The sequence below is a fragment of the Sciurus carolinensis genome, chromosome 8 (genome assembly GCF_902686445.1).
Source record: "Sciurus carolinensis chromosome 8, mSciCar1.2, whole genome shotgun sequence".
NCBI lineage: Eukaryota > Metazoa > Chordata > Mammalia > Rodentia > Sciuridae > Sciurus > Sciurus carolinensis.
This window is the reverse complement of record NC_062220.1, coordinates 80,338,512-80,363,743: the sequence shown is the minus strand read 5'-3', so window position 1 is coordinate 80,363,743 and position 25,232 is coordinate 80,338,512. Positions and strand designations below refer to the sequence as shown.

Here is a 25,232-nt window from a genome sequence, read left to right as displayed (position 1 = left end):
AGGAGCTCGCCCTCCGTCCCATCCCAAGGCTTCCCCGTGTCTCCCCAGCCTTTCGAGAGTTGGATGATTCCGCAGGGGCTGTTCCCGGAGCTACTTGCCGAGATTTCTCGCTATTCCTTTAGGCAGAGCCTCGCCCCTGAGCTGGACAGCCTTGCTTTTCCCCAAGGTCTGGTTGTGGCTCTGGACTTTTGCTGGTTACAGTTTGTCTTTTGACCTTAATCGTCACCTTCCCAGTAAACGGAACAAAGAAGTTAGAGACGGCAGCAAAGGAGCCAGAGAGAAGCTAAGGACACAAGGCGGGAGGGCATGGATTGCTTGCAGTTCAGAAATTTAGATGCTGGAGCAACTGGGGAAGCAGGGGACCTTCTCTGAGTCCTGCCACTACCTCTCTAAACCCAGAGAGAAAGGGAACCCAGTTCGCGGGATTGGAAACGAGACACTGTTTCCAATTTGAGACTGGGTGATGAATGTTCCCTTTTTCCTTTAGGGGCTGAAGTAGTTTCCCCATCTCGAAGTCTTACCCTCAGTATTCCACTAGTAACTTACCCGTTTTCTTTAATAGAACACCGCCTCTTCCAGACATCAGACCAGTCCAGCCAGGTCAAGGTGAAATATGTGGGAGTTTCCCCTCCTTATTTAATAGTTTCCGTCTCCTTATTTAGAGTAAGAAAACAAGTAGGAGGCTCTCTTTCTTTTCTTTCTGTTTTCTGATTATTAACTGAGTGAATGGAAAGTACCTGGTTAATGCACCACAACATTGAAAACTCCCCTTTTATCAGGTGTGTATCGTACATTGGGGTGCACAAAACAGGCTCATCAAACCAGAAACCCAGCTGGAAAAAGTACTCTGGAACTACAAAGCAGATACTTTTGAGAGACCAAAGGCATGATTCAAACCTCAAAAACTGATTCAATTCTAGTACCAGCAATGCACACTAAGTAAAAAACTAAATCCAACTCTACTTCATTAACAACTTTCTTTGGTTTCAAGTCTGAATAGTTATGGTTTTGTTTTTGTAAGCCTCAAAGGAAGGGCCTGAAAAATAGTTGGAATGGGAGTGAAGACTTGAAAAGTTGAACATACAAGTAACATACTCTAGATCTGATTAGGGACTCTTCAGTTGGGCAGCATGCTTGTTTTCCAGAGATGATGTCACAAGCCTAAGGAATGCAGTCACCCTTGAAACAACAGAAATGCTGCAATTAAGGAAAAAGGTTGAATTCCCAATTCACATAAAGATATGTAAGTCCATCCTATAAAGTGACAGTCACACCAAAGATACATTTTAAACGGCAGTTACAATATTCAATAAAACATAAAAATGCAAATAAGAATGGCTGTAACTTTGTGGAACCTATAAGGTATGTACTATTTTTTTTGTATTGTTAAGTGTTAATATATTCTATATACCAAGACAAAAACAACTGTGTAGCAAGAGGAATAAAATGAAGCTCATAAATCTGCTTCTGGAAAGTTTGAAGCCATTAAGAAAGAAGGGTGTGCAAGTTTTGTGATGTGAAGCCCTTGCAAATAAATGTCAGGATGCCAGTTTTATAGAGTTGTTGAAGAATAAGCACAGCACCATTTATCACCACTTCCCAGTTGGAAAGAGGTTGTAACTCTGGTTATCAAAATGAAATAAAACACAAAATCCTAGGTGTTAGGGTGTAATCCTGCAACTTATTTATAAACAAGTTATCTTTACATTTTTGAACTATAAAGATAAAAGTAAATTCTTGTGAAATCCTGCATATCATCTGTAGAGTTTTCTTACAGTAAATATAGCTAGCAACCTAGGAACACGTTTGCTTGTTTCCAATAAATGTCACTGGTCACAGTAATTCATCTTTTTTCCTGTAAAAAAAATGTATATGATATTGTGAAGAAGTGCAGCATTATTCTCATATTACCTGAAGAGAAAAAAAAATGTTCAGGACATGATGACATCACCAATTCCTGTTTTTCTATCATGTTTTGCAGTCTAATTTTGAAATTTCTGACAGCTAATTTTTCATCACTTTGTGGTAATGAGAGCAAATGAAATTCACAGATAGTGTAAAAATAATATTTAGCTATTCATTCCAGACTTCCTAGCATCAGATTATTTGAGTTGTTAATAAGTCATAAAATTAGATGACATAAGTTTCTTCCCTACTTCTTTAACCTTGATTTCTCACTAACTTCATTAATGGTGAATAAATACATTATAGGCAGAAGTAAGGGAGACATTGGAAAACCCACTTTTTTTATTGAGTATTCATACTTTAACCAAAGTTTGCCCACATTACTGAACCTCTGATTGCACCTATAGCTATATTCACATTTAATGTTATATCTTTCTGAAGTTGAGATCAGAACTACTAAGTAGTTTTTCAGTGGATACTTATAAGTTGACTATGAACTTACCTCATCTATAGCTCACAGGAGATAGTGAATGGTCTCACTGGTGCATAAATTATTCAGATCATGACTTCTAGCTTCATCCAATGATAAAGGACCTAAGCCACTGAAAGATACTTCCCTCTGAAATGTTCAATGAGACGGTGTTTCTCATTGTACTGTAGAGTGAAGACTGCCTATACCACAATCACCTGCAGAGTAATTCTGAGCTGTAATCCTTGTGTCTCTTTCAGGAGATTCTGAATTAGTAGGTATTGTATATAGTGCTTAGTAACCTATACTATAACAAGCCCCCTCAATGGCTCTTATATGCAGAGAAGTTTAAACACCCTCTACTATAATAGGTTAGTACATAGACTTCATGTGACTTTATTGTCAAAGTCCAGTGTCAGGTGCGCATTTAAAAAAATGAACTGCTAGAATCAGTGTCTCTTGCCAAGATAGTCTGTGGATGATTGAGTCTATGAAATGTTAATGTTTTCTGAAGTAAGACTTCCATGATTAAACTTGGGAAATACTGGGTTAAAGTTAAATTAAATCCTTGCCTGGAGAAATTTCCAGAAACTCAAATAAGCCAACATGTATTAGGTTCTCTAGAATTCTCTAGAAAAAGAAACTTTTTTTTTTTTTTTCGGGAATATATTGCAGACTAATTTCCTAAGAATCAAACTTGTGAGCCATTCCCATTTTATAAATGTAGAAACTGAGACCCAGAATGGCAGAGACAAACCTCAATTTTTTAAGAGAATTTCTGATCAAGCATGAATCAGAGATCAGATTGTTTTCAACCACTGTTTATCAGTGATAACTTTTGGTTTCAAATAGTAGAGTCATATCATGGTTGTTATAACTGAAAAAATTATTAGAAAGAAATTGGGATCCCATAGACTCAGCAGTGGGTTGGGAGACCAAGATAGAATAAGACCAGAAAATAAAGGAGGTCTAAACAACAGTAGTAAGTATCTAACTCACCGGAATGAGTTCTAACCATCTCTTCATCTTTGGGTAAGTTATTTAATGTCCCTGAGTCAGTGGAAAATATGGATACTTTAAAATGATGCATTTTATCTGTGCATAGACTAATCTCAGTTTTCTGATATCCTTTTATAGCACACAGAAAATAATGCTTCTTTAGCTTTTCATTCATTTTTACAATAATTGTAGAGATGTGATGATGTTTGAATGGATCTCTTAGCTTTATCTACTTAATTATAGCAGGTGACCTTCTCAAGTCTGATTCAGCTTACTGCTTCATTGCACATCCACTTGAAGTGCTTGGGAGTGAAAATTCCTGGATGTTGTCTCAACTGTATACCCATAAGAAAAGAAGGGAGGTGTAAAAATAACCCAGTTCCCTTGCTCCTTGATGGAATCATTTAGGGCCTGATTTTCTTTACTATTTTGGGACTAGTTTTTTTTTACCCCAATCATGGACTGATACTTTAAAAAATAAAAATAAAATAAAATGAATTATTAGAAAAATGGAAGTCACAAAAATGTTAAATTGCTGTAAAAGTTCCTAAATAATCTTTGTAGATATATAAATTTTTAAATTCTGAACCAGTCTCAAACAGTATAAGGACTCATATTGTCACAGATTACATTGTTAGTAATACTGAGCACCTCTCCCCATGATCCCTGTAGGAGTAAGCTGTTAGTTGCCCATAGTGATAACTAGATTCAAACATTTTCTTCTTTGACTGCCTTTCCCTCCTCATTTCCCTGCGCTCCATGATATTTCCTTGTCTCAGGGTCTTCTGGAGAAACTTAAACTAAGAGAGGTAAGAAAAGTTACTGTAAATTAACCTTTAGTGTCCTACATGTGAAAATATGAATATCTATTCTTACCTGGCTAGGCAACCATAAAATAAAAATTAAAAAGGAGTTTGAAATATGAAAAAGCTAAGTTGAATCTGCTACTTAGTATCTATAGAATCTTGGGAAAATAATTTTCCTGTAATTCTGTTTATCCATTTATGTGATAACAATAGTAAAGTAACTAAATTACAAATTAAAATAACACTTCATTCTTATTAGAATGCTTAAATCCAAAACACTCACAACACCAAATTCTAACAAGGATGTGGAGCAACAGAAACCATAAATCACTTTTGGTGGTGATGCAAAGTGGCAGAGCCACTCTGGAAAGACAGTTCAGCATTTTCTTACAAAATTAAACCATCCAACAGTTATACTCTTTGGTATTTACTCAAAAGAGTTGAAAACTATGTCCACACAAAAACCTGCACATAAATGTTTATATCATCTGTAATTGTAGTTGTCCAAACTTATAGAACCACTTGAGGTGTCTTTCAATAGATTAACAGATGACTAGACTATATCCAGACAATGGAATAGTATTTGGCACTAAAAAGAAGTGAAGTATTCAACAATGAAAAGACATGGAGGGATCTCAAATGTACATTACTAAGTCAACAAGCAAAGGTTACACAGACTGTGTGATTCCAATTATGTGACATTCTGGAAAAGACAAAACTATGGAGACAAGAAAAAGATCAGGGGCTGGACAGGCTGGAGGGATGAACAGTCAGAACAGAGAGGATTTTTAGGGCAGTAAAATTATTCTGTATGAAAGGGTGAATACATGTCATGATACAACAACAAACAGAATGTACAATAGCAAGAATGCATCTGAATGTAAACTACGGGCTTTGGGCGATGATGTGGTAGTGTAGGTTCATCAAGCACCATTGTGTTATGGGATGTTGATTGTAGGGGAAGCTATGCAGATACAGGGGAAAGGATGTATAGAAACTCTCTGTACTTTACCTTCAGTTTTGGTCTGAATCTAAAGTCTAATCTAAAAAATACAAGAACAAGCACACACCACACACACATACTTTACCCAGTACAATGGTGGTGAAAATCAAAAGATAGATCATGAGAGAAACATGTTAGAATTCACCATGCACTATCCCTAGGGTTTTTATAATGGTAATTAGGATTTCTTTTATCTTCACAATATACATAACATTGAAAATACATAAATACTTAATTTCAGACTTGTACGTTATCGGAAAAATAATAAATACCTTTGGTTTTGCTGAACACATACCTTTCCTTTTCCAGTAACTCTACGATTCTTTTCTTACATTGATAGAGCAAGTATGTCTTTATATGGAAGCCTATACCTCCAGCATTCTTTATGACAATCTAGTTTTATGTTTACTTAATCCAACAAAATTCTTCTGTAATCTTTTCAGTCTGAAATCATTCTTGTACAATTTGATATACAACTATAAGACAGCTTCACTTATGTGTACATGACAGAGGCACGTATACTTAATATTGCATTTTAATTAAAATTTAGCATGTTTGAACTTATGTGTGGTTAGGAGTGTAAATGAACATGAGTATTAAATGTCATGGCTTTCAATGAATAGTAGTTTTAAGGCCTGACAGCTGGTTCTCTCAAATAGAGGTATCAGCAGGCATTATAAAGGCAACATTTCACCACTGACAGAATTCATCTGTTGAGCCACTGTGGTATGTGGACTGATTTGCACATCATTGCACAGCTAAAGTACTTTCTGAACCTCAATAACTCAGAGCAAGCCCACAACTACAAATCTCCCTCTCAGCATTTTCTCATGATCACATGGCCTCTGGAGAATGAAGTCACCACAAAATTTAAATTATTCTAATCAAATTCACATGGAATTTTTATACTTGGAACACTGCCATTCTCAGCCCTCTTCTCTAATTTCAAAATTACTTCATGTTTCACCTTGAAGAATGTGACCTTTTAACATAGCGAGGAAATTCTTTGTAAATGAGGCACAGGATGTTTGATTTAAGCATTGGTTTAAAAAAACATATAAATATTTATTGAACATTTGCTATGTGTAAAGTGATAGGGCCTATAGAAAATAAAAGCATCAATGAAACCTAATCCTTTTTCTCAAAGATGTTGTAATCTGATTTGGAAAAGAAATGACTCATTTAGTAAATTGGTAAATAGGATAGCTCAAGAATAGACCTCAAAATCAGTAATAATTTCACATAACATAAAACATGCTCCAAAGATCAGTGGAGAGGGGATGAAAAATTCAACAACTGATGTTGGGACAGTTGTCAGCTCTCTGGAGAAGAGAATTAATCCAGAAACTTACTTTATGATGGAATAAAGGTCTTAGTGTAAAGCTATAAGACCATATGTGACACTTTTTTTCTGATACTTGAATAAAAGTTCTTTATAAGTGTAAAAATAATTTATTCAATTTCAAAAGAACAAACCGACAAATTGGATGATTTTTAAAAAATTGATATGCTTATCAATATACCAGAGGAACATAAATGTGCAAACCATACAGCATGTTCATACAAATGGATTAGAAACATTTAGTCTACAATAGATAAATATATCAAAAGGATGGGGAATACAAATGCTTAAAAGACATTTAGGGAAAGTTCAGCTTCATTAGTCATCAAAAAACACTAATTTAAGAAAAGAGCCAGGTGTGCTAGCACAGGCCTAATATCCCAGTGACTGGAGCCTGAGGCAGGAGGATCTCAAGTTCAAAGCAGACTCTGCAATTTAACAATGCCCTAAGCAACTTATCAAGACCCTGTCACAGAAAAACGGGAGCTGGGTATGTGGTTCAGTGCTAAAGTTTCCCTGGATTCAATCCTTGATACCCCTGCAACCTCTACCCACCCCACACAAGAAAAGAAAAGAAATAAGATGCCTTTATCACACATCAGAAGCTCAAAGACTTTTTTTCAGAAAAAACAACACTTAATGCTAGCAATTGAAGATTGAAATAAGAATGCATTTATGGTGGAATTGTAAATTGTCTTTAACCTTCTTGCAATCTGTTGGTGATATGTAATAAAATCTTTAAAATATTTTAAACACTAATCCCAGGTCTCATAAATTAATCCTTTAATGATTCAGAAATATAAGGAATTTATTAAAATGTGCATTTCAATATGATACACAAGTGCAGTGAAAGATGGAAACATTTTTGTCATTGGAATCTTTACAAGCTAAAGTAACAGAAGAGACTATCATTGTTTTGGAGCATACCCCAGGCATTATTCTTCCCTTTTATGGGTGTATGCTAGATAATCCTGGTTTGTTTACTTTGTCAGTTGCAATCCTGTAGTGAAGATCTTTCCAACTCTTTAAGTAAACTCAAATTGGTCCTTATAGAAAAAAATCATCTTTTGGAAGATTAAAATATAGTCATCTTTTCCCTGAATTAAAGTACTTAAATCACAATCTATTAATCACAGTAAAAAAAAAAAAAAAATCCACGCCCATTTCACAGTCAGATTCACCCAGCCCACCTCCTTGAAACTTGGATGATAATCTTCTTCTAAACATGACACCGTCCCCTCTCCTCTTAAACAGAATGATCTGCTGCTCCATGAATTCACCATGGGTTTTCCGACCTTTCACCTTTACCCATACTCTTTTCTGAAAAGTGGTTTTCTCTATGTTCTGTGTCAAACTTCTCATTTCCAATTTGAGCTTCACCAATTCTAAGTAGCATGACTGTTACTCGCAGGTATATTTGCTTGTCCCTAATTTGTCCCTCCCAACAATGTATTCTGCTTATATTTCAGCTATTTTCCCCTTTTAACTCCATAGTTAAGCTATCTATTTCTTGTTTTTCTTGTTTTCCAAGTTTCTGAGTTGCTAAAATAGCAGAAATTTATTTAATTCTGTGTTGAGTCCCAAGGACTTAGCTCAACTACAGCCTGGCATGTAGTTGCTTAATAAACATCATGCTGGTTATTCCTGGTTAGTTCAGTATCAGAGGACATTCATTTCTCACGTTCTTTTTGGAAAAAAAGAATGGATGAATAAGTGTAGTATACAATGGATGGCAGGATGTTTATATAAATTTTTATTCTATCTAAATAGAATATGAAACAAGTCTTTGGTGGAAAGGTTAATGATGTATTATTATGAAAATCATTAAAAGCATGTCCTTTTATGTCACTTCCCCGTTCCCTAGTGATTAGTAATTCATAATGACCTGGGGAATATTGTTAAAGAGATGTGACCATGACTTCAGCAGGGAGTAGTGGCAATAGCTGGACCCTGCCCAGAGGTACCAGTACCAGGACACAATCATCTCTTCTCAGTGGGTGAGCACATCAGATCTAGAACTCTGGATGGACCTTGTTAGATTTTATTTGTCCTCCTTGAAGAACACTGTAGGGTGTTGAATGTATGTCATGACTTTTTCCTTGGTTTCTTCTGATTGTTCATTCCTTTGGGTGTTTTTGAATATTAATAGTTTATAAATTATGTAAATACCACTTTAGTGAGTTGTTCATGTCTTTTCTTTCTTCTCTCTTCTCTGTCTCTCTCTCTCTCTCTCTTTTTTTCATAGCAGGGATTGAACCCAGGGGCACTTAAACACCAAGGCACATTCCCATCTCTGTTTTGTATTTTATTTAGAGACAGGGTCTTGCTGAGATGCTTAGGTCCTTGCTGAGTTTCTTAGGACCTTGCTAAGAGCCGCTTGAACTTGCAATCCTCCCTCCTCAGCCTCCCCAGTCACTGGGATTATAGGCCTGTGCCAACATGCCTGACCTCTCTACTCTTTTTAGCAAGTCTCCTTAGTACAGGCTTTATCATTCTTTTCTGAAACTCCCAGCCATCCCTTCTCCAGAGTGCTTGAAGAACTTTTCTTCTCAAACCCAAATCTAAAATGGTTATCCTGTTCTCAGACCCTTTTATGATTCATTTTATACCACTTCCTGTCTTTCTCCAAGGCCATAAAGTGGATATTTATCACCAACAACGAAACCTTGGACATTCTGACCCCAAATCACATTCCCAGTACCCTTTTCTATAAAATTCCCCCGTCCCTTTCCAACTCCAACTACAGAGCAGAGTCTTGGCCTTCTGCTGGACTTTCACTTGCCTTTTCATGGCTTCATTCTTTGCCAGACATGTTTTTCCCCTTTTTCTTATTTGTCCTGTGAGATTGTCAAGAATCACTGCTAATGTCACTTCTTACAGTCTTTCCAGATTCCTCTAGGCATGCTCTTACAATGCCTTCACTTTTAAATCATTCCTTTTTGCATTCAAAAGGTTATATGTTTATATTCCACAAAATTCAGAAGACTTGCTACATTTTCATGATGAACTTTATTTGCTTCACTTTTATGTAGCTATGTTCATACTGGATTTACAATTTTTTATTGTATTCTTCACAAATATCTTCTATGTTAGGAATTAGTCTGTAGTGAACTGTACATTGTTACCCCCTGTACTTAAATATGCTGTATGATTCCACCAGATTCTTGGTGGTGAATCACATTTAAATTGGATAATTGGGGGGGGATTTGATAATTAAAGAACTATTTACAAACATGAGATATGGAGCCAGTGATAGTATAGAATCCCTGAATTAGAAACAGGGGAATGGGACTCACTATCCTTAGGCCTCAAAGGGCAGAAGGCACATTACTGGATCCTAGGGAGATTGAATTGAGGATAGGTCACTGTACAAGCACTTTCACTTTTGTTCAAGAGTCACAGTAAGCCTGAGGTCACCTGCAGGAAGCGAACAGGGTTAACTATTCCTACTTTGCTCTTCTCCTCTTCTCTAATTTCCTACAAAGACATATCATTACTAACGTTCATCCCAAAGTTAGAGGGTAGTAAAATCAGAGCCCAAGTATTAGGAAGGTGGTCTCTCAGGACAAAGTAACTGGAGAGACAAGCTGGTAGGTCAATCCTATAATTGGATGTGGTTCATTTATAGTTTGCACACATATTTGTTATAGTTTAGATATGAAGTGTCCCCCACAAAAATTCATGTGTTGAAGGCTTTGTCCTCAGTGCAACCAGGTTCAGAGGCGGGGCTTTTAAGAAATGTTTGGATCATGAGGGCTCTAATTTCATCCATGGATTAATCCATTTGATGAATTGATGATCTAAATGGACTATTATGAGGTGATGGAAACTGTAGGAGGTAGTACCTAGTTGGAGGAATAGGTAACCGGGGATATGCCATGGAAGGGTACTCCTTGAAACTGACCCCTCCCCCCTTCTCACCTCTCTCTCTCTCTCTCTCACACATACACACACACACACACACACACACACACACACAACTGAACACACATCCTTCGACCATGATGTTCTGCCTTACCTTATGCCCAAAGCAATGGAGCCAGACAACCATGAACTGAAACCTCTGAAGCCATGAACCAAAATACATCTTTCCTACTTTAAGTTTTTATGTCAGGTATTTTGGTCATAGGGATGAAAAGCTGATTCAATATTTATCCACATTCTTGAATATTTAAGATTCTTCCCTTGGGAAAGTCTCCAAGGTGAAATTACTGGTTCAAAGTTTAGACTTTCTCGAGGCTCCCAACATTTACAGCCAAATAGCTTTGCCTTTCCAAATGATTGCACAAACTCATCCTCCAACCAGAAAAGTATGAAAGCATCTCTTCCATTATATACTAAACTTCGGGGTTTAGAAAAAGCTTTCTGACAACTAGTAAAAAGGAAAGAGTGGGTGTGGCTGGTTTGGTTGGGAGGAGACTTTCTAGTCTAAATACAGAGGAAGACAAGGCCAGCCAAAACTCCCAGAGAAAGAATTAAAGGGCTTGATGAGAAACTTTGCCCAGTTAGGATCCCAACCCTGGGGAATGATTGTGTCCTTTGAAATGGCTTTTTAATTCAGGCTCTCAGATGGAAACAAAGCAGAATCAAGCTGGTATTTTGAGGTTTGTAGGGCAGGTTTTCAAGGAAAAAAAAAAAAAAAAAAAAGGATAGTATTGTCACCTGAGGCTTGTAAAACTGGGGAGACTTGAGCACCCCTGGCTTGAAGGGACAAAAAAAAAAGTCAACGTTTCTTTCTTTCTTTCTTTTTCTTTTTCTTTTTTTTTTTTTTTTTTTTTTGTGGTGCTAGGGATTGAGCTCAGGGCCTCATGAATGCCCAGCAAGCACTCTACCACTGAGCCACATTCCCAGCCCAAAAGTCACTATTTCAAGTGTGTTCCTTGTTCACAAGTTTAGCACAAGAAACATAAAAAATTGCTCATTAGTTAAAATTTCACATACTGAATTAATTATTAAGTGTTTGTATTGTTGTTAATTAATGTCCCTTTCCTCCCAAACACATACTCCTGACTTTTTGCTTGGACTTTCTGTTCTTCTGGATTGATTGGGAAACACAAGTCTCAGAATCAAATAAATGAAGAAGGAAGAGAAAAAAAGAAAGGCATTGTAGAGTTCTAAAATCCAATTGTAAAGACTAGTATGTTAGCACTTTATGGGCCAAATATTACCAGTAGACTTGTTTTTCGACTCTTAAAGTTATCAACCCAAAGAGTGATTTTTTAAAATTAATGTTTCTTTGTTAAGTTTTTAAAATCAGATTTTATAAAATCCTAATTTCAGCTTCTCGTAAGTAATCAGAATATGGGTACAACTGACATAAGTCAATAAGCGGGGGCTGTATGTTTTCTGCCCACTTAAGACCCAGTCCAGTTTCTCCAGTTTGCCACAGTCCTCCTAATTCTCTCCTATCTCCTGAGAGTCACTTACTGGTTTTCATGATGATATTATTGTTTTCTATATACCCAAGCTGGGTTCACTCATGTATGTTACATGCCCCAAGTCCTATAAGCATTTACATTTGTGATCCCTGCACTAGTGGTTCCACAGTCAAACGGGGAAGTGTCCAGCCTGCAATTCTTAATGTCCTTAAGATTGAGTGGATATTAAAAAATCAGTGCAACAGGAACTACACTATGGCCAATGGCATGTGGGCGTAAGTAAATCACCAGTGATCTCTCCATTCCGATTCCTTTTACCTGTTCCCTGTCTCAGCCCTTATCACTCTCCTCTGGGCTCCTTCTCCCTGTACTTACTTGGTCTGTAGGAAGAAATTGCACATTATAACAGCTTCTCTCCCATTAAATTATATTTCCTTTTCTGCAATTGAAAGTTTCCTGTTTTGGGAGAACTTGGTTTTTCTTGATGTTTGGTTGATTTTGAATCCTCTGAAATACGTTGTGCTCACTGTAGTTCCATAAAGTGATGTTTCCTCGTTTCCAGAAAGTATTATTTATTGAAGTTCTGATTGTTCTGAGAGAAAAAAAATGACGATCTCAGTGAATGAATAAATTTCCTTAAATCCTATTATGACAACCACTTAATTTCTAACATATAAACTTGGGTCTAGCTAGCTATATGTGCCTGAGGGTCATTATCTACCACCCCAGTTTCTATCAGAAAAGGCTTCAGTCTTTGACCTTGCCCAGTTGTCTAAATCCTGAAACTAATAATGTGATTCTCTATCATGAACACTGAGAATAGTATAAGAAAGATGCCCAAGATAAGATGTACATACAACTGAACGGCCTCAAGGTTAGTTACTTATGTAAAAAGTTCAGGAACACATTAGGCCTAGTACCTTTAAGAAACCATTACAAATAATTTCAGACCATTAGAGAGTTTAAAAGGTAATAAGGGTTTGAAGAACTTAAAGGGTCACTTAAAATATTTTAAACATTCTGTTGGAAGCAAAAATTATGCCCCTAGAAAAGGGAGAAAAAAATAAAAGTTTAAAGTATAATTGTCATATGACCTTAGTTTAGATAGATTTCAGAGTTTGAAAAAATCATTTCAAATTCCTCACTATATCTTGGTAAAGTAGATTAGTTATTAGAGTTATTAGTTAGGGAGTATGGGAGGAAAATTAATATATATGGAGGAAGATAATTTAGAAATGGCCTGAGGAATTTCAGATGGAGATATATAGTTGGAAATATAGGCCTGAAGCTTAAAGGAGAAGTATAGTTTGTCATTATGTATTAGGGAATGAAAATACACTTATTCACTAAGTATATCTTATGTGCCAGGGAATATGCTAAGCACTTTCTAGTCATTTTATCTTTTAGTTCTCAAAGGAAATTATGAACTCACTACTATTATTATCACCATTTGTAGAAGGGAAAACTAACTCACTCGAGTTAAATAACTGTCTAAGACTATGTTATTAATGGTGGAATTAGGATTTAAACCTAGGCAATCTGATTAATCTGCCCTTAACCATGATTGACTTCTAGTTGATGTATGCAAATACACTACACAATTAGCACTCAAAATTATTCTAGATGCTCATTGAGCATAAATGTGACAAGAAAGATTCTTATTTTGGCTTTAATGATAAAGAGTTAAAAACAGAAAATTTACAACTTGATAATTATTGAGAAATTTATTAAATTGGTGTTTTCCTTTGATGAATACATCTTGGAAAGGAAAACATAGTTTTTATTTTTTTCTTTTTACCACAAGTGTAATGTAATAATAACATGTTCAGAAAAACTCATTGTCATGATGAAATAACACATTTTTGCTGAGGTAATTATTATAATAATAGACTATTTCACATTTTTCCCTTCTCCACCCATAATTTTTTTTAATGAGCAGACTTTCATCTGCTTAGAATCTAAGACAGATGGCAATGCATTTGCATTGCGAAGGGACAAGGTATGTCCTATTCAGAAAGAGATGAATGGGACTTCAGCTGAATAATGTTCTATCATGAAATTTTTATCATCATTTTGATCTATGTAAATAATGAATTGTTTGATTTAGCTTGACACTCCAGTGATGAAACACTCAGAATGCAGACTAATGTTTTTATATACTTTTTAGGTGACTAATGAAAATGTCTAGCAAGCAGAGCTGATTTTATTGGTGAGAGGTACACAGCAGACCGAAACCACTGTGCAGCATTTGGCGGTTGAGCATTTACTAAATGGTGCTTCCCACTGACTTTAACGGGAATTTTGCTTCCATCCAAATAAATGCACAAGAGTGAAGGACGAGTTTGTCTCAGGTCTTTTTCTTACCAGAATATGGTAGGCTAAATGCAGAGGGAAATGTAGGACAAAGGCTCTCAGTGGGGGAATGGGAAAGGAGTTCAATTCTAGACTTCCTTAATGCTCCTCTCCAAGTTAAGAGTCATAATCCCCAGGTGAAGAAGTCAATATCTCTAGTTTTTATGCAGAGTTGCATGTTAGAAACATACTAAGTTTTTTTTTTTTTTTTTTTTTTTTTTTTTTTTTTTTTTAAATACTGGCATCCAGCGCTTTTTAATTTATAATCTCTGGATTGAGCATTAGTATTATGGGAAAAAGGGGTTCCCTTCATTTATAGCCATAGTTGAGCACCCTAGTGTCAATTGTCTTAGGCCATCCCTATTGTTATTAACAAAAATCCTTACATCTACTAAAGTAGAAACAACAACAAAAACAATGTATCGTTCCCAGTTCTGGAGACCAGGAGTGCAAGACCAAGGCACCAGCACACTACAAGCCTGGTGAAAGTCCCTTCCTTATAAATGGCAACTTACAGTCATGGCTGTACATGGCAGAGGAAAAGAAAGTACTCCTTCAAGCCTCTTTTAAGATGGCATGAATCCCATTCATGGGAGCCTTCATGACCATATGACTTCTCAAAGATCCTGTCTCTCAATAGCAACACATTGTGGATTAAGTTCTAACATGAATTTTGGAGGAACACAAACATTCAGATCTAGTACTTGTATAGGTTAAAAATCCCCATATATAATCCTGTTAGTCTAATCCTCCCATCCCCAATACATGCCACGTTCTTTAATTTCTGGTGTGAGAACAACAGATATATGGGACTGTGACGAAGGTCATGGGTAAATGTGGAGTATCTCACAGCTCTCCCCAGACCTAGGTCAGAGTTCTTAACCTTGCCACTCTGTGGGCTTCTTAATTCTTTGTTGCTGGGAGAAAGACTGTGTTAAGGATCATAGATGGTCAGCAGCATTCCTATCTTCTACTCAATAGGGGCTAGTTGAATACCCCTCCCCAGCTGTGAAAATTCTTAAATGTCCCCAGACATTGCCAAATATTTTGTGGTTGAGAATGGTAGATCTAGGGAATTTCATAAGAGAGGATCCAGTAAGCTGATTGGGACTAGCAGTGGATTTGACCGATAGAATAGAAAATCCTTAAATGTAAGCTGGAATACATGAGGGTTTCTCTGGGACTGTACATTTCATCGAAAGTTGCAAAGTATTTGGAGTTTTTTTCTGACTTTGCTGCATAACAAACCACATTAGCTTTTAACAGTGACAACATTAATCATATTCACAAACCTAAAGTTTGCCTAGAGCTAGGTGAGGAGCTTTTCTTTGTTTGTCTGGTGGGACCTAAACCTGGGGCTAGAATCATCTAAAGGCTCACTCACTCACATATCTGGTGGTTGATGACTGCCTACTGGTGTGAGTTTCGATTGGAGCTATGGCACAAAGACCTTCACATGACTCTTCCATGTGGCATCCTGGCTTTTTGTGAAAAAGTATGGTGGCTAGTCTTAAGGCAAGCATCCCAAGAGAACCAGTGGAAGCTATATGGCATAATTGGTCTTAGCCATCACATACTATCACTTTCACGCAGTCTGTCCAGAGTTAAGAGAGGTAACATAAATTTCATCATTTGGTGGATGTCAATTTCATCTTACAGGAAGAGCATACAGGGTGGTATATTATATATTGGAACAGTTATCTTTGAAAAATACAGGGCCAGATAGTTGCAAAAGTAAATCATTGAGGACTGCTTACTCAAGGTCAACTATACTGCTGTCAAAAGACTATTCTAAGAAACACCTGTATCAATCAGCAGGGGAATATTTGTTTCAAATGTCAATTTTTGTACCTGTCACTCAAGGATTTCATTTGCCAGGATATAGTCAGTGACAGCTGGGATCTGGTTCAATAGGCATTTAAAGTAATTTTCATGCATGTTAAGAATGTTCTTTGTTTATACTAATTCTTTAATCATGTACACATTTGTGTTTCACATTCATTTTCTTTTGTGACATAAGGCAATGATACAGAGATAGTTTTGAGGAATACAGCTATTTGAAGAGAAATCTTGAAATGTTGCCTTTAGGTATATAATATGTACATGTTTCTTGTCAGAAGACACTTTGAACATGGTGTTGCTGATTAATGTTTTGTGACCATTTGATTTGAGTTTCCATGCCATGTCAAAGTGAGAAAACAAAACAAAACAAAACAAAAAAACCCCAAAACATTATAGTCCATGTCAAGGCATTTGGAATTATTCTGGAATTATTTTTTAAGTCTAGTTTTATGGTCAAATATTATATAGTTTTATGTTACACATGAAAACTATACTTTAGGCATCAAATTAAAAACCAACATTTATAATGATGTAATTGATGTTATCTCATAAGGAACGAGCTTTTGTAGAAACTTAAAATAATAATGCATTTGGTAATATGAATTCCATTTTCAAGACTTATGAAAATGTGGGAAATAAAATGCTAGTATAGGGACACTTCCCTGACATGAATGTTGCTGATCAAGCAACTTCAATATCCTAAAATATACTCGAGAAGTTAGCATGTGAAAAAGATTTATGCACAATCAAAATAGAAAATAAAACTTCATATCCTTTACTTGGAGCCTAATGACAATTGGCTTGCATGAAAATGTGACAGTATGTTCCCAGATTCCAACATAGGGAGCAACACATTAGGATGGCTCAGAAGTCGGAGGCGACAGTCAGGAACAATGAGCACCAAAAGCAGCCAAGGCAACAAAATGAAAATTTAATTATTTAAATGCAGACTAGCATTCAGTTTTTCAAAGTAGGGGAATTCACTATTTTTATGGGGGCCACTATGTTACCAGGATAAGTTTGGGCTTATAAAAAGTTAAATTTATTTTACATAAATTCTGTTTAAGAGATTAGGGAAATGTTGAAAAAATTAGAATTCCTTGAACATACTGTAAATAATCTTTGCTACTTTTTATAGATAGACTTCCATTATCTATAAAATAATTTTTATGTACTATAGCATCTGCAGAAGATATTAGATAATAACTATTTCCTTCTTGATGTACAAATTGGTCTTTTTATTAAGATATTTCCTCAAAAATTTAGCTAAATTAAAAGTTAGTGACATAAAATTTAACAAGGAAGTCTTAATCTAATACAGAACACTATATCAGCATTTCAAAGCTATGGTGATAGCTGTAAATGCAAGAAACCAAGGGGTCACATGATCTGTTACTAAGTCCTATTGATTCTAGCTCCCAAACTCATTTCCAATGTGTTCACTCCTCTTTGCCTCCACCATCTTTGTTTCCCTTCACCATCATCACCTTCTCTCTTCTGTATTTCTGTAATACAGCTCCATCTCCCTGTACCCTGGGCTGCCTCCAATCCCTTCTGCATGCAGCCAGCAGATCAAATTACTCCCCTTTTCAACCCACTGCTGTGGCTTTCCATTCTCTTTGACATGAAACCCCAAGTTCTTAACTGTGGCTTTCAAACCCCTGCCTGGTTTGGCTCCTTCTTACTTCTCTCATCCCATCCCACGACACTCCTCTTTGTCATTCTGCTCTAGTTCCCTTGATTCTCTTAGCATTTTAGATTTTGCATGCACAATCTCGCTGCCTCTTTCTATTTATAGCAGAGCTGGCTCCTATTCTTCAGGTTTCTGTTTAAATGTTGCCTTCTCAGAATGCTCTTTCTTTACTTTCCTATCTACTGAGGATTGTCTCACCTCAACATTATCCTCTATCACAGTACCATGTTTGATTCCTTTGACTCGTATCATAACATGTTTTACTTATCTGTTTATTTTCTGTTTCCTTCATAAGCGCTCTCTAGGGAGGACAAAGACTAGTGTGCTTTATTGAACATGGACAATGGGGGTGCTTGACTCACAGCAAGATCCTAAAAAATATTTTCTGATTAAATGAATGGTGTTCTATAAACAAAACAAAGTCTAAATGCTTAGAATCTATAATGGCAAGTTCATGTACTCATATAAATCTGTAATGGCAAGTTCATGTTCTCATATAACACATCTGCATGTTTAACAAGAACTTAGGTGATCCTTAGATGTTCTAACCATATGGATTTTGGAACAAGAAGTTTATAGAGATCACAACTAACTTTTCATTATAGTATCATACATGGCCCTGATTCCATTCTCCAAAGTTGGCTTTGTCAAAGTCCAAGTGAGAAGTTGGAGATAGTGACTCGATAAATCAAATGTTTCTTAGGAGGAGAATAAAGGAAATGAAAATAGGATTTGGGCAGGGAATCATTAACTATGATAGCTCATCTGTTCTCAAGTATAATCAAGAGATATGCCTGTTACTAATGTTCTCTGAAATTTCAGGTGTTTAATATTTACATTATACATGTCAAAAAACATGTATTTAATTGAATTGACCTTAGAAAGTTGGAAATGAGAAATGTTTCTCTGTTTAGGCTTCTTTTAGATTTACTCCGTAATAAACAATTAAGGGTAGTTTTAATACAGGTTATGACAAAGGAGGAACCTGCTTCTTACGTAAGTAACTACTGCCTGCTTCTTGCAGTCAGAGACCACAACTTAAATACATCTCTATTTCCAAGGTGAGTCTAAGAGTAGGGATGGTACATAATGAGGACAAACTAAATATCTCTTGAACAAATGGAAAATCCTCAGAACATTCAGAGGACATAGTTTAAATTGCTTTTTAGTACCAAATAAATTAAACAGTGAACACAATTACATGTGCTCTTCATTTAAATTCATAAAAGTAAAACAAATGCCAAAATAAGTCTCTTTACCCTATACTTACATAGAAACCACAACAATTATATTATAAAAGGAATGCACAGTAGGTCTCATGTAAAATAAAACAAGAAACAAACCTTTAGGTGGCGACCAAGAGCTGTGATTATGAATTCCTTAGTATGCTTTTATGAGAATTTATGATCTTGTTTGAAAGTGGTCATGTAAAACAGCCTATTTAAACTACATTAATTCAGTGCAAAGCAAATACAAAAAACAGAATTAGGCATCAGAAAGAAATACATGTGAATGTTAATATAATTAAAGAATCAAATTTTAATTTCATTCAATTTAACAATTCCTGTCTTAACTGGAAAAGAACCAGAGCTAAGAAGATAACTGTATTGGTTCTGTGATTAATTACTTGTGCCACGTAAGTAAAGATTGTTTTAATATTTAAATAAATCATCTTTAAACAAGATGATAGCTTTTAAAGTCATCAGAGAGTATAATAAAGATGTCCAATGCTCCTGTGCAATTGGAAACTGCACTCAGAGTTGACACAGACCTCAGAATAAACGCCACTTACGCCTTATTCTTGCAACATCTAGCAGAAGCTATGTTTTCGTGGAGTGTTAGTATGCTCTTCCTCTCTTTCCTTGTGCTCTCAAATGGAGAATTTATATCATATCCACCATATGCCTCTTTCAGCTCTCGAGGAACAGGAAAGGATAAAATATTTTTAAATGGGCATTATAATTTTTGATAGCACTCACTAGTTTTAAGTCCCTACTTGTTCTTTGCACCAGTATGCATTCATCTGCTAGAAGAAAGCATTTTAAGTATCACTGTTTGGTATTGTTTTATGGTAATTTTAATTTAAAAGTTTTCTAATTAGAGATCAATTCCATTCTGTTAGCATTTAGAATAAGTTCCCACTTGCTCTTCTCTACCCCTTCATTCTTCCTTAACTTGCCTACTCCACTTTGCACAAATCAAATATTAATATAGTATATTGCTTTTTAAAATCTGTCCTTACCACTTTAACTAGTGTCCAGCTTCATCTCTGACAGCATTATTCTTGCTTCTAATTCACTCTTGTCATTCAACTGTCTTATTCATTCAACTGTCATTCTCTTTCACTATGCTGTGCTCATCTTTATACTCCAGCTACTCAGGTCGGCACCTGTATGAGGCCTCCTGGATTAGAAATGGCAAACATTTTCTTTGTACTCAAGGACCAATAAAGTAAAATAATTAAACAACATTATGTCAAATAAATGCCCATTTACCAAAAAGGGAAAATTTTCTTAGGTTCAGTCTTTAAGTTCAAATCGCTGTGTGCACAGAGAGGGGGAACTATGTTAATTAACTGACAACTCTGAATAGGCCTTGAAGAAAGGACTTCACACGTGACTGAATTTTGGTATTGGTCTCCAAATGATGAGACATTACACATTATGTTAAATTCTATAATGTCAAATGTTAAATTTTATAGTGATACAATTTAAAAATTTATATCAGCTTGCTTTTCTTCTTTTATCATTATCATCATCATCATCATCATCATTAGCAACAAATATTTATTGTAAAATGTAATGGATTCATTGTGGTGTTTCCACATGTGCATACATCATGTTTTGATCATGTTTCATCCACCCTTCCTCCCTCCCTCCACTTAGCTGCAAATGTCAGGATTCCATTTTCTTTATGGCTTTACATATATTGTTTATCCATTCATCTGTTGATGGGCATCTGGATTGATTCCATTTCTTAGATATTGTGAATAGTACCTTAATAAACATAGGTATACAGATATCTCTTTTGTATGCTGACTTCATTTCCTATGGATATATACCCAGGAGTAGGATCACTGGATCATATGGGAGTTCTATTTTTGGTTTATTGAGGACTCTATACTGTTCTCCATGATAGCTGTACTCTTTTACCTTCTCAACAACAGTGTAAAAGGTTTCCATTTTCTCCACATTCTATCAATTGTTTTGTTGTCGTTTTTGTTTTTGATAATAAACATTTGAACTGGAAAGAAATAACATCTCATTACACCTTTGATTTGCATTTCCCTGATAGCTAATGATATGAGCATTTTAAAATATGTACTTTTTCCATTTTTATTTGAGAAGTGTCTATTCAGATCATTTGTCCATTTAAAAATTGATTACTTGAGGATTTTTTTGTTGTTGTTCTTTGAGTTCTTTTTATATTGGATATTAACCTTCTGTCAAATGAATATCTGACAAAGATCTTTCTCCCATCTTGTAGACTGTCTGTTCACTCTGTTGATTTTTTCCCATACTGTGCAGAAATGTTTTCGTTTAACATGATCCCATTTGTCAATTTTGACTTTCTTTCTGGTGTGTTTAGAATCCTGTCCAGTAAATCAGTGCCTGCCCTTATAATTCAAGAGCTTCCCTATGTTTTCCTCTAGTAGTTCAGAATTTCAGGTCTTAAAATAAGGTCTTTGGTCCACTGTGACTCAATTTTTGTATGGGGTGAGAGATAGGGGTTAAGTTTCCATCTTTAGCATGTGGGTTTCCAGTTTTCTCAGTATCACGGGTTGAAGATTGTTCTTTTTCCAGTGTAGGTTTTTGGTCTCTTCATAGACAATCATTTGACTGGAGATGTATGGAATTATTTCTGGGCCCTCTATTCTGTTCCATTGATCTGTGTGTCTGTTTTATGGCAATACCATGCTGTTTTGATTACCATAGCTCTGCAAGTAGGTCTTGAAATCAGGTATTGTGATGCTTCAGTTTTGCTCAAGATTGCTTTGGCTATTGAATTCTTTTGTGCTTCCCTATGAATTTTAGAATTTTTCTTTACAGAAAAATGATGTTGTTTTCCATGGGAATTGCATCAGGTAGTATGGTCATTTTAACAGTATTAATTCTTTCAATCTGTGAACATGGAAAGTTTTTACACTTTTAACCATCTTCTTTAATTTCTTCAATGTTTTTTTAAATTTTCATTGTAGAGGTCTTGTACTACTTGGTAAAGGTGATCTTAAACATTTTTCTTTCTCTGTGTGTGAATGCACTGCTTTCATTATTTCATTATTTTTTTCTCAGCAAACTTATTACTGGTACCAAGAAAAATTACTGATTTTTATATGTTGATTTTGTATCCTACTACTTTGCTGAATTTGTGTATAAGTTATAATAATCTTTTGGTGGAGTCTTTTGAATTTTTCTGCCATTATTTCAGTGAGTAGATTTTTCTGTGACTTGATCTTAATTTCTTCCCATTTGGGTATGCCAATGATGTGGATATTTGGTCTTTTAATGATGTCCCAAAAATCCTGAATGGTTATTATTATTACTATTATCTGAATGTGATATTTTGATAGACCTGTTTTCAAGCTCTAACATCCTTTCTTCAACTTGACCTAGCCTGTTGTTGAGGCTTTCAATATTATTTTTTATCTGGCTTATTGAGTTCTTCATTTTCAAGATTTCTGCTTGGTTCCTTTTCAAAATCTCCATCTCTCCTGAATTTCTCATTCGCATCCAGCATTGTCTTCCTAATTTTATTTAACTATTTTTCTATATTCTCTTGGATCTCATTAAGTTTTTTAAAAATCATTCTTTTGAAACCTTTATCAGGTAATCATCTATTTTGGTATGTTTATAATCTGTTATTAGTACATGATGATCTTTAGGAAATGTTACCTTGTTTTTTCATATTCTTTGTGTTCCGTGTTGAGATTCATGCATCTGGTGGAATAGATATCTTTCCCACTTTTATGGAATGGCCTTCTTAATAAGCAGCTTCCAAATGAGAAAGCGTCTTGGGGTATCCATTTGCATACAATGTTAAGTTTATTTCCAGCCAGATACAATGGCTGGAATCTCCCTGTAGATTCTTTGGCTATGATTAATTCATTTGGACTTGGTACAAATTAAGTCGGAGAGACCCACTGTCTTTGAGAGTCCTTCAAGACTGAGGAACCTCTACCAGTTCAGACAAGTGTGGTGTAGACAGTAGCATATGTGATGTGCACGCTGTGTGGTTACTCCTGTAATGGGAGCAGTGGCCCTTATTAGGATTTCTTCAGGCACTGTTGATACTGGCTCTGTGACTAGAACAGATGATACCTGGTCCTTGCTGCTCTGGTAGTGGTGAGGGGGTCTGAAGCCCTTGTCCTCTAATGAACGCTTGTGTGGGTCCAGGTGCTTCATGGGGAGAGGTGAGTACAGAAATCTTATCACCCCATTGGTGGGACTCTCAGTCTTGTCAGGAGTGAGGGAGGAGAAAAGGTGTAGTCACAACAGATTCAGGGCACCTGTGTGACTACACCTTTTGTGGCAGTAAAAGTTGTTATTCCTTTCTGTTTCTAATGAAACATGCCCACACTGGAGCAGGACCTCAGACTCACCCTAGCTGTACATGCTTAGGAACCCGGCAATGATCAGAGGCTTTTCTCCTACTGATGTTTTCAGGATCTTCCCCACACCACACACACACCTGTACTGGGGATTTTACATAGGAGTGTCTACCACTGAGCCACATCCCAGCTCTCTTTAGTTTTTAATTTAAGACAAGGCCTCTCTAAGTTGCTCAGGCTGGCCCTAAACTTTTGATCCTCCTGCCTCAGCCTCTTCGGTAGCTGGGATTAAAGGCATGCACTTCCACACCTCGCTGATTTTTTTCGGTTGTGGTGCTCATCAGGGATAGAAGCAGAAGTAGATTGCAGATGGAGTCACACAAAACTCCTCTCAGCTGAGGTGCCTGCAGGAGTGAGCAAGAGCAGAATGCAGTTAGCACAAGGCAACCTTTCTTTCTGGGCTTTCTTAGGCTTTGTTTCCCCATGACAGGCAACTGCCATCTGTCCCTGCACCTGCACAAAACCACGTGCTTTGGCCATGCTCCTGGCCTCAGAGGGCAATCTCCCCAATCCCTGAGTTCTAGGGCATGCCCTTCCTCCTCTCCACTTTTCAATATCTGTTCCTCACAGCATAGCACTCTGAGGGCTTCTGTCAGAATCTCTCCACCAAGACAAGTCTGGTTTGTACAGTGGAATATCTGTGGGGTCCCAGAGATGGGAATATGCTTCTGATTCCTAAACCAATCCAAATTCAGAGAAGTCTTCCCTTCTAAAGATGGCTCCTGGTTATAGCTCCCTGGGGGGAGGGGGCGCTGGGAAATGAAGGGCATTCTTTCTCCAAAGCCAGATTATGTTGCAAATTTCAGGCCTCTTATCTGTTCAGGCTCTAGACCTGCAAGGGCTGTAAAACTTTGTAACAGCTAGGATTATCATAGCTAGGATTACAGGTATCTATGCTGATAGTTTGCTGGGACTTTTTCTTTTACATTTATCCTTGCTGAGGGGAGATTCCCCCTCCCCCAGCTGTTGAACTTGGGTACTGGGACATTTTGTTTCTCTTGTTATGCTGCTGTCCTGGTTTCTGGATTTTACAAGTTTTCCATTTCTCTACTGTTGAACTCTCCTGTGTTCTTTCACTTCAAAATGCAACTTCACACCTATCGCTTTGGTTCTTCTTTGTGAAGAAGCAGGTTTGCACTGGTTTCCTCTATTCTGCCATTTTTCCAATCCCTACTTTCCTTCTTGCTCAGTTTTATGGCATTGTTTTTAGTTCCAATTTTTATGTTATACCTCTTTTGGATTTCTACTTCCTTTTAAATAACAACTGTTGATTAATATTTACATCATCTGTTTTAAATTGGGAAAGGCATTTCTGTCATGGCACAGGGAATGTACATGCAAGTCATAAGAGAGATTGGGTTTTTACTTCAAAATTAGTGTGCTTTATTCACTTCCAACTTAAAAGGTGAAAATGCTACTATTCGTGGAGGCCTATTTTGTTCCATAAAATTAAATTAGCCATAACCCAAATGTGCAATGGGACACACACAGCACAAACACGTTGTTTTTGAAAGCTGAAGAGTTGCCAGTCCATTGAGCTCAGACTTCATGAACCACACAGTTCAAATTGGTTCCCTGCAGCAGCTTTGAGCATCTGCCAAATAGTCACTGCTAAACTCTGAAAAACACAGGTATGGAGATGGTGCCTTGGCACAAATTAAATTTGTTAACTTTTACTGAAGTTTATTTTATTGCTTTTATGAAAGAGGTCCATGTCACATCAGACATTTTCTGACTTTAAGATAGCAAAAAATAATTGCTAGGATGGCATACTATTGAGAATGTAAAACTGTGTGGGGCCTGTGTAGGAATCCCTTTGCCAATAAATTACAAAT

General features: G+C 36.4%; 1 protein-coding gene across 1 annotated transcript in view; it reads left to right on the top strand.

Moving 5' to 3' along the window:
* Macc1 (MET transcriptional regulator MACC1) overlaps positions 1 to 25,232 on the top strand; it is a 175,919-nt gene that overhangs the window by 1,385 nt on the left and 149,302 nt on the right. The gene's annotated exons all lie outside the window — the stretch shown is intronic.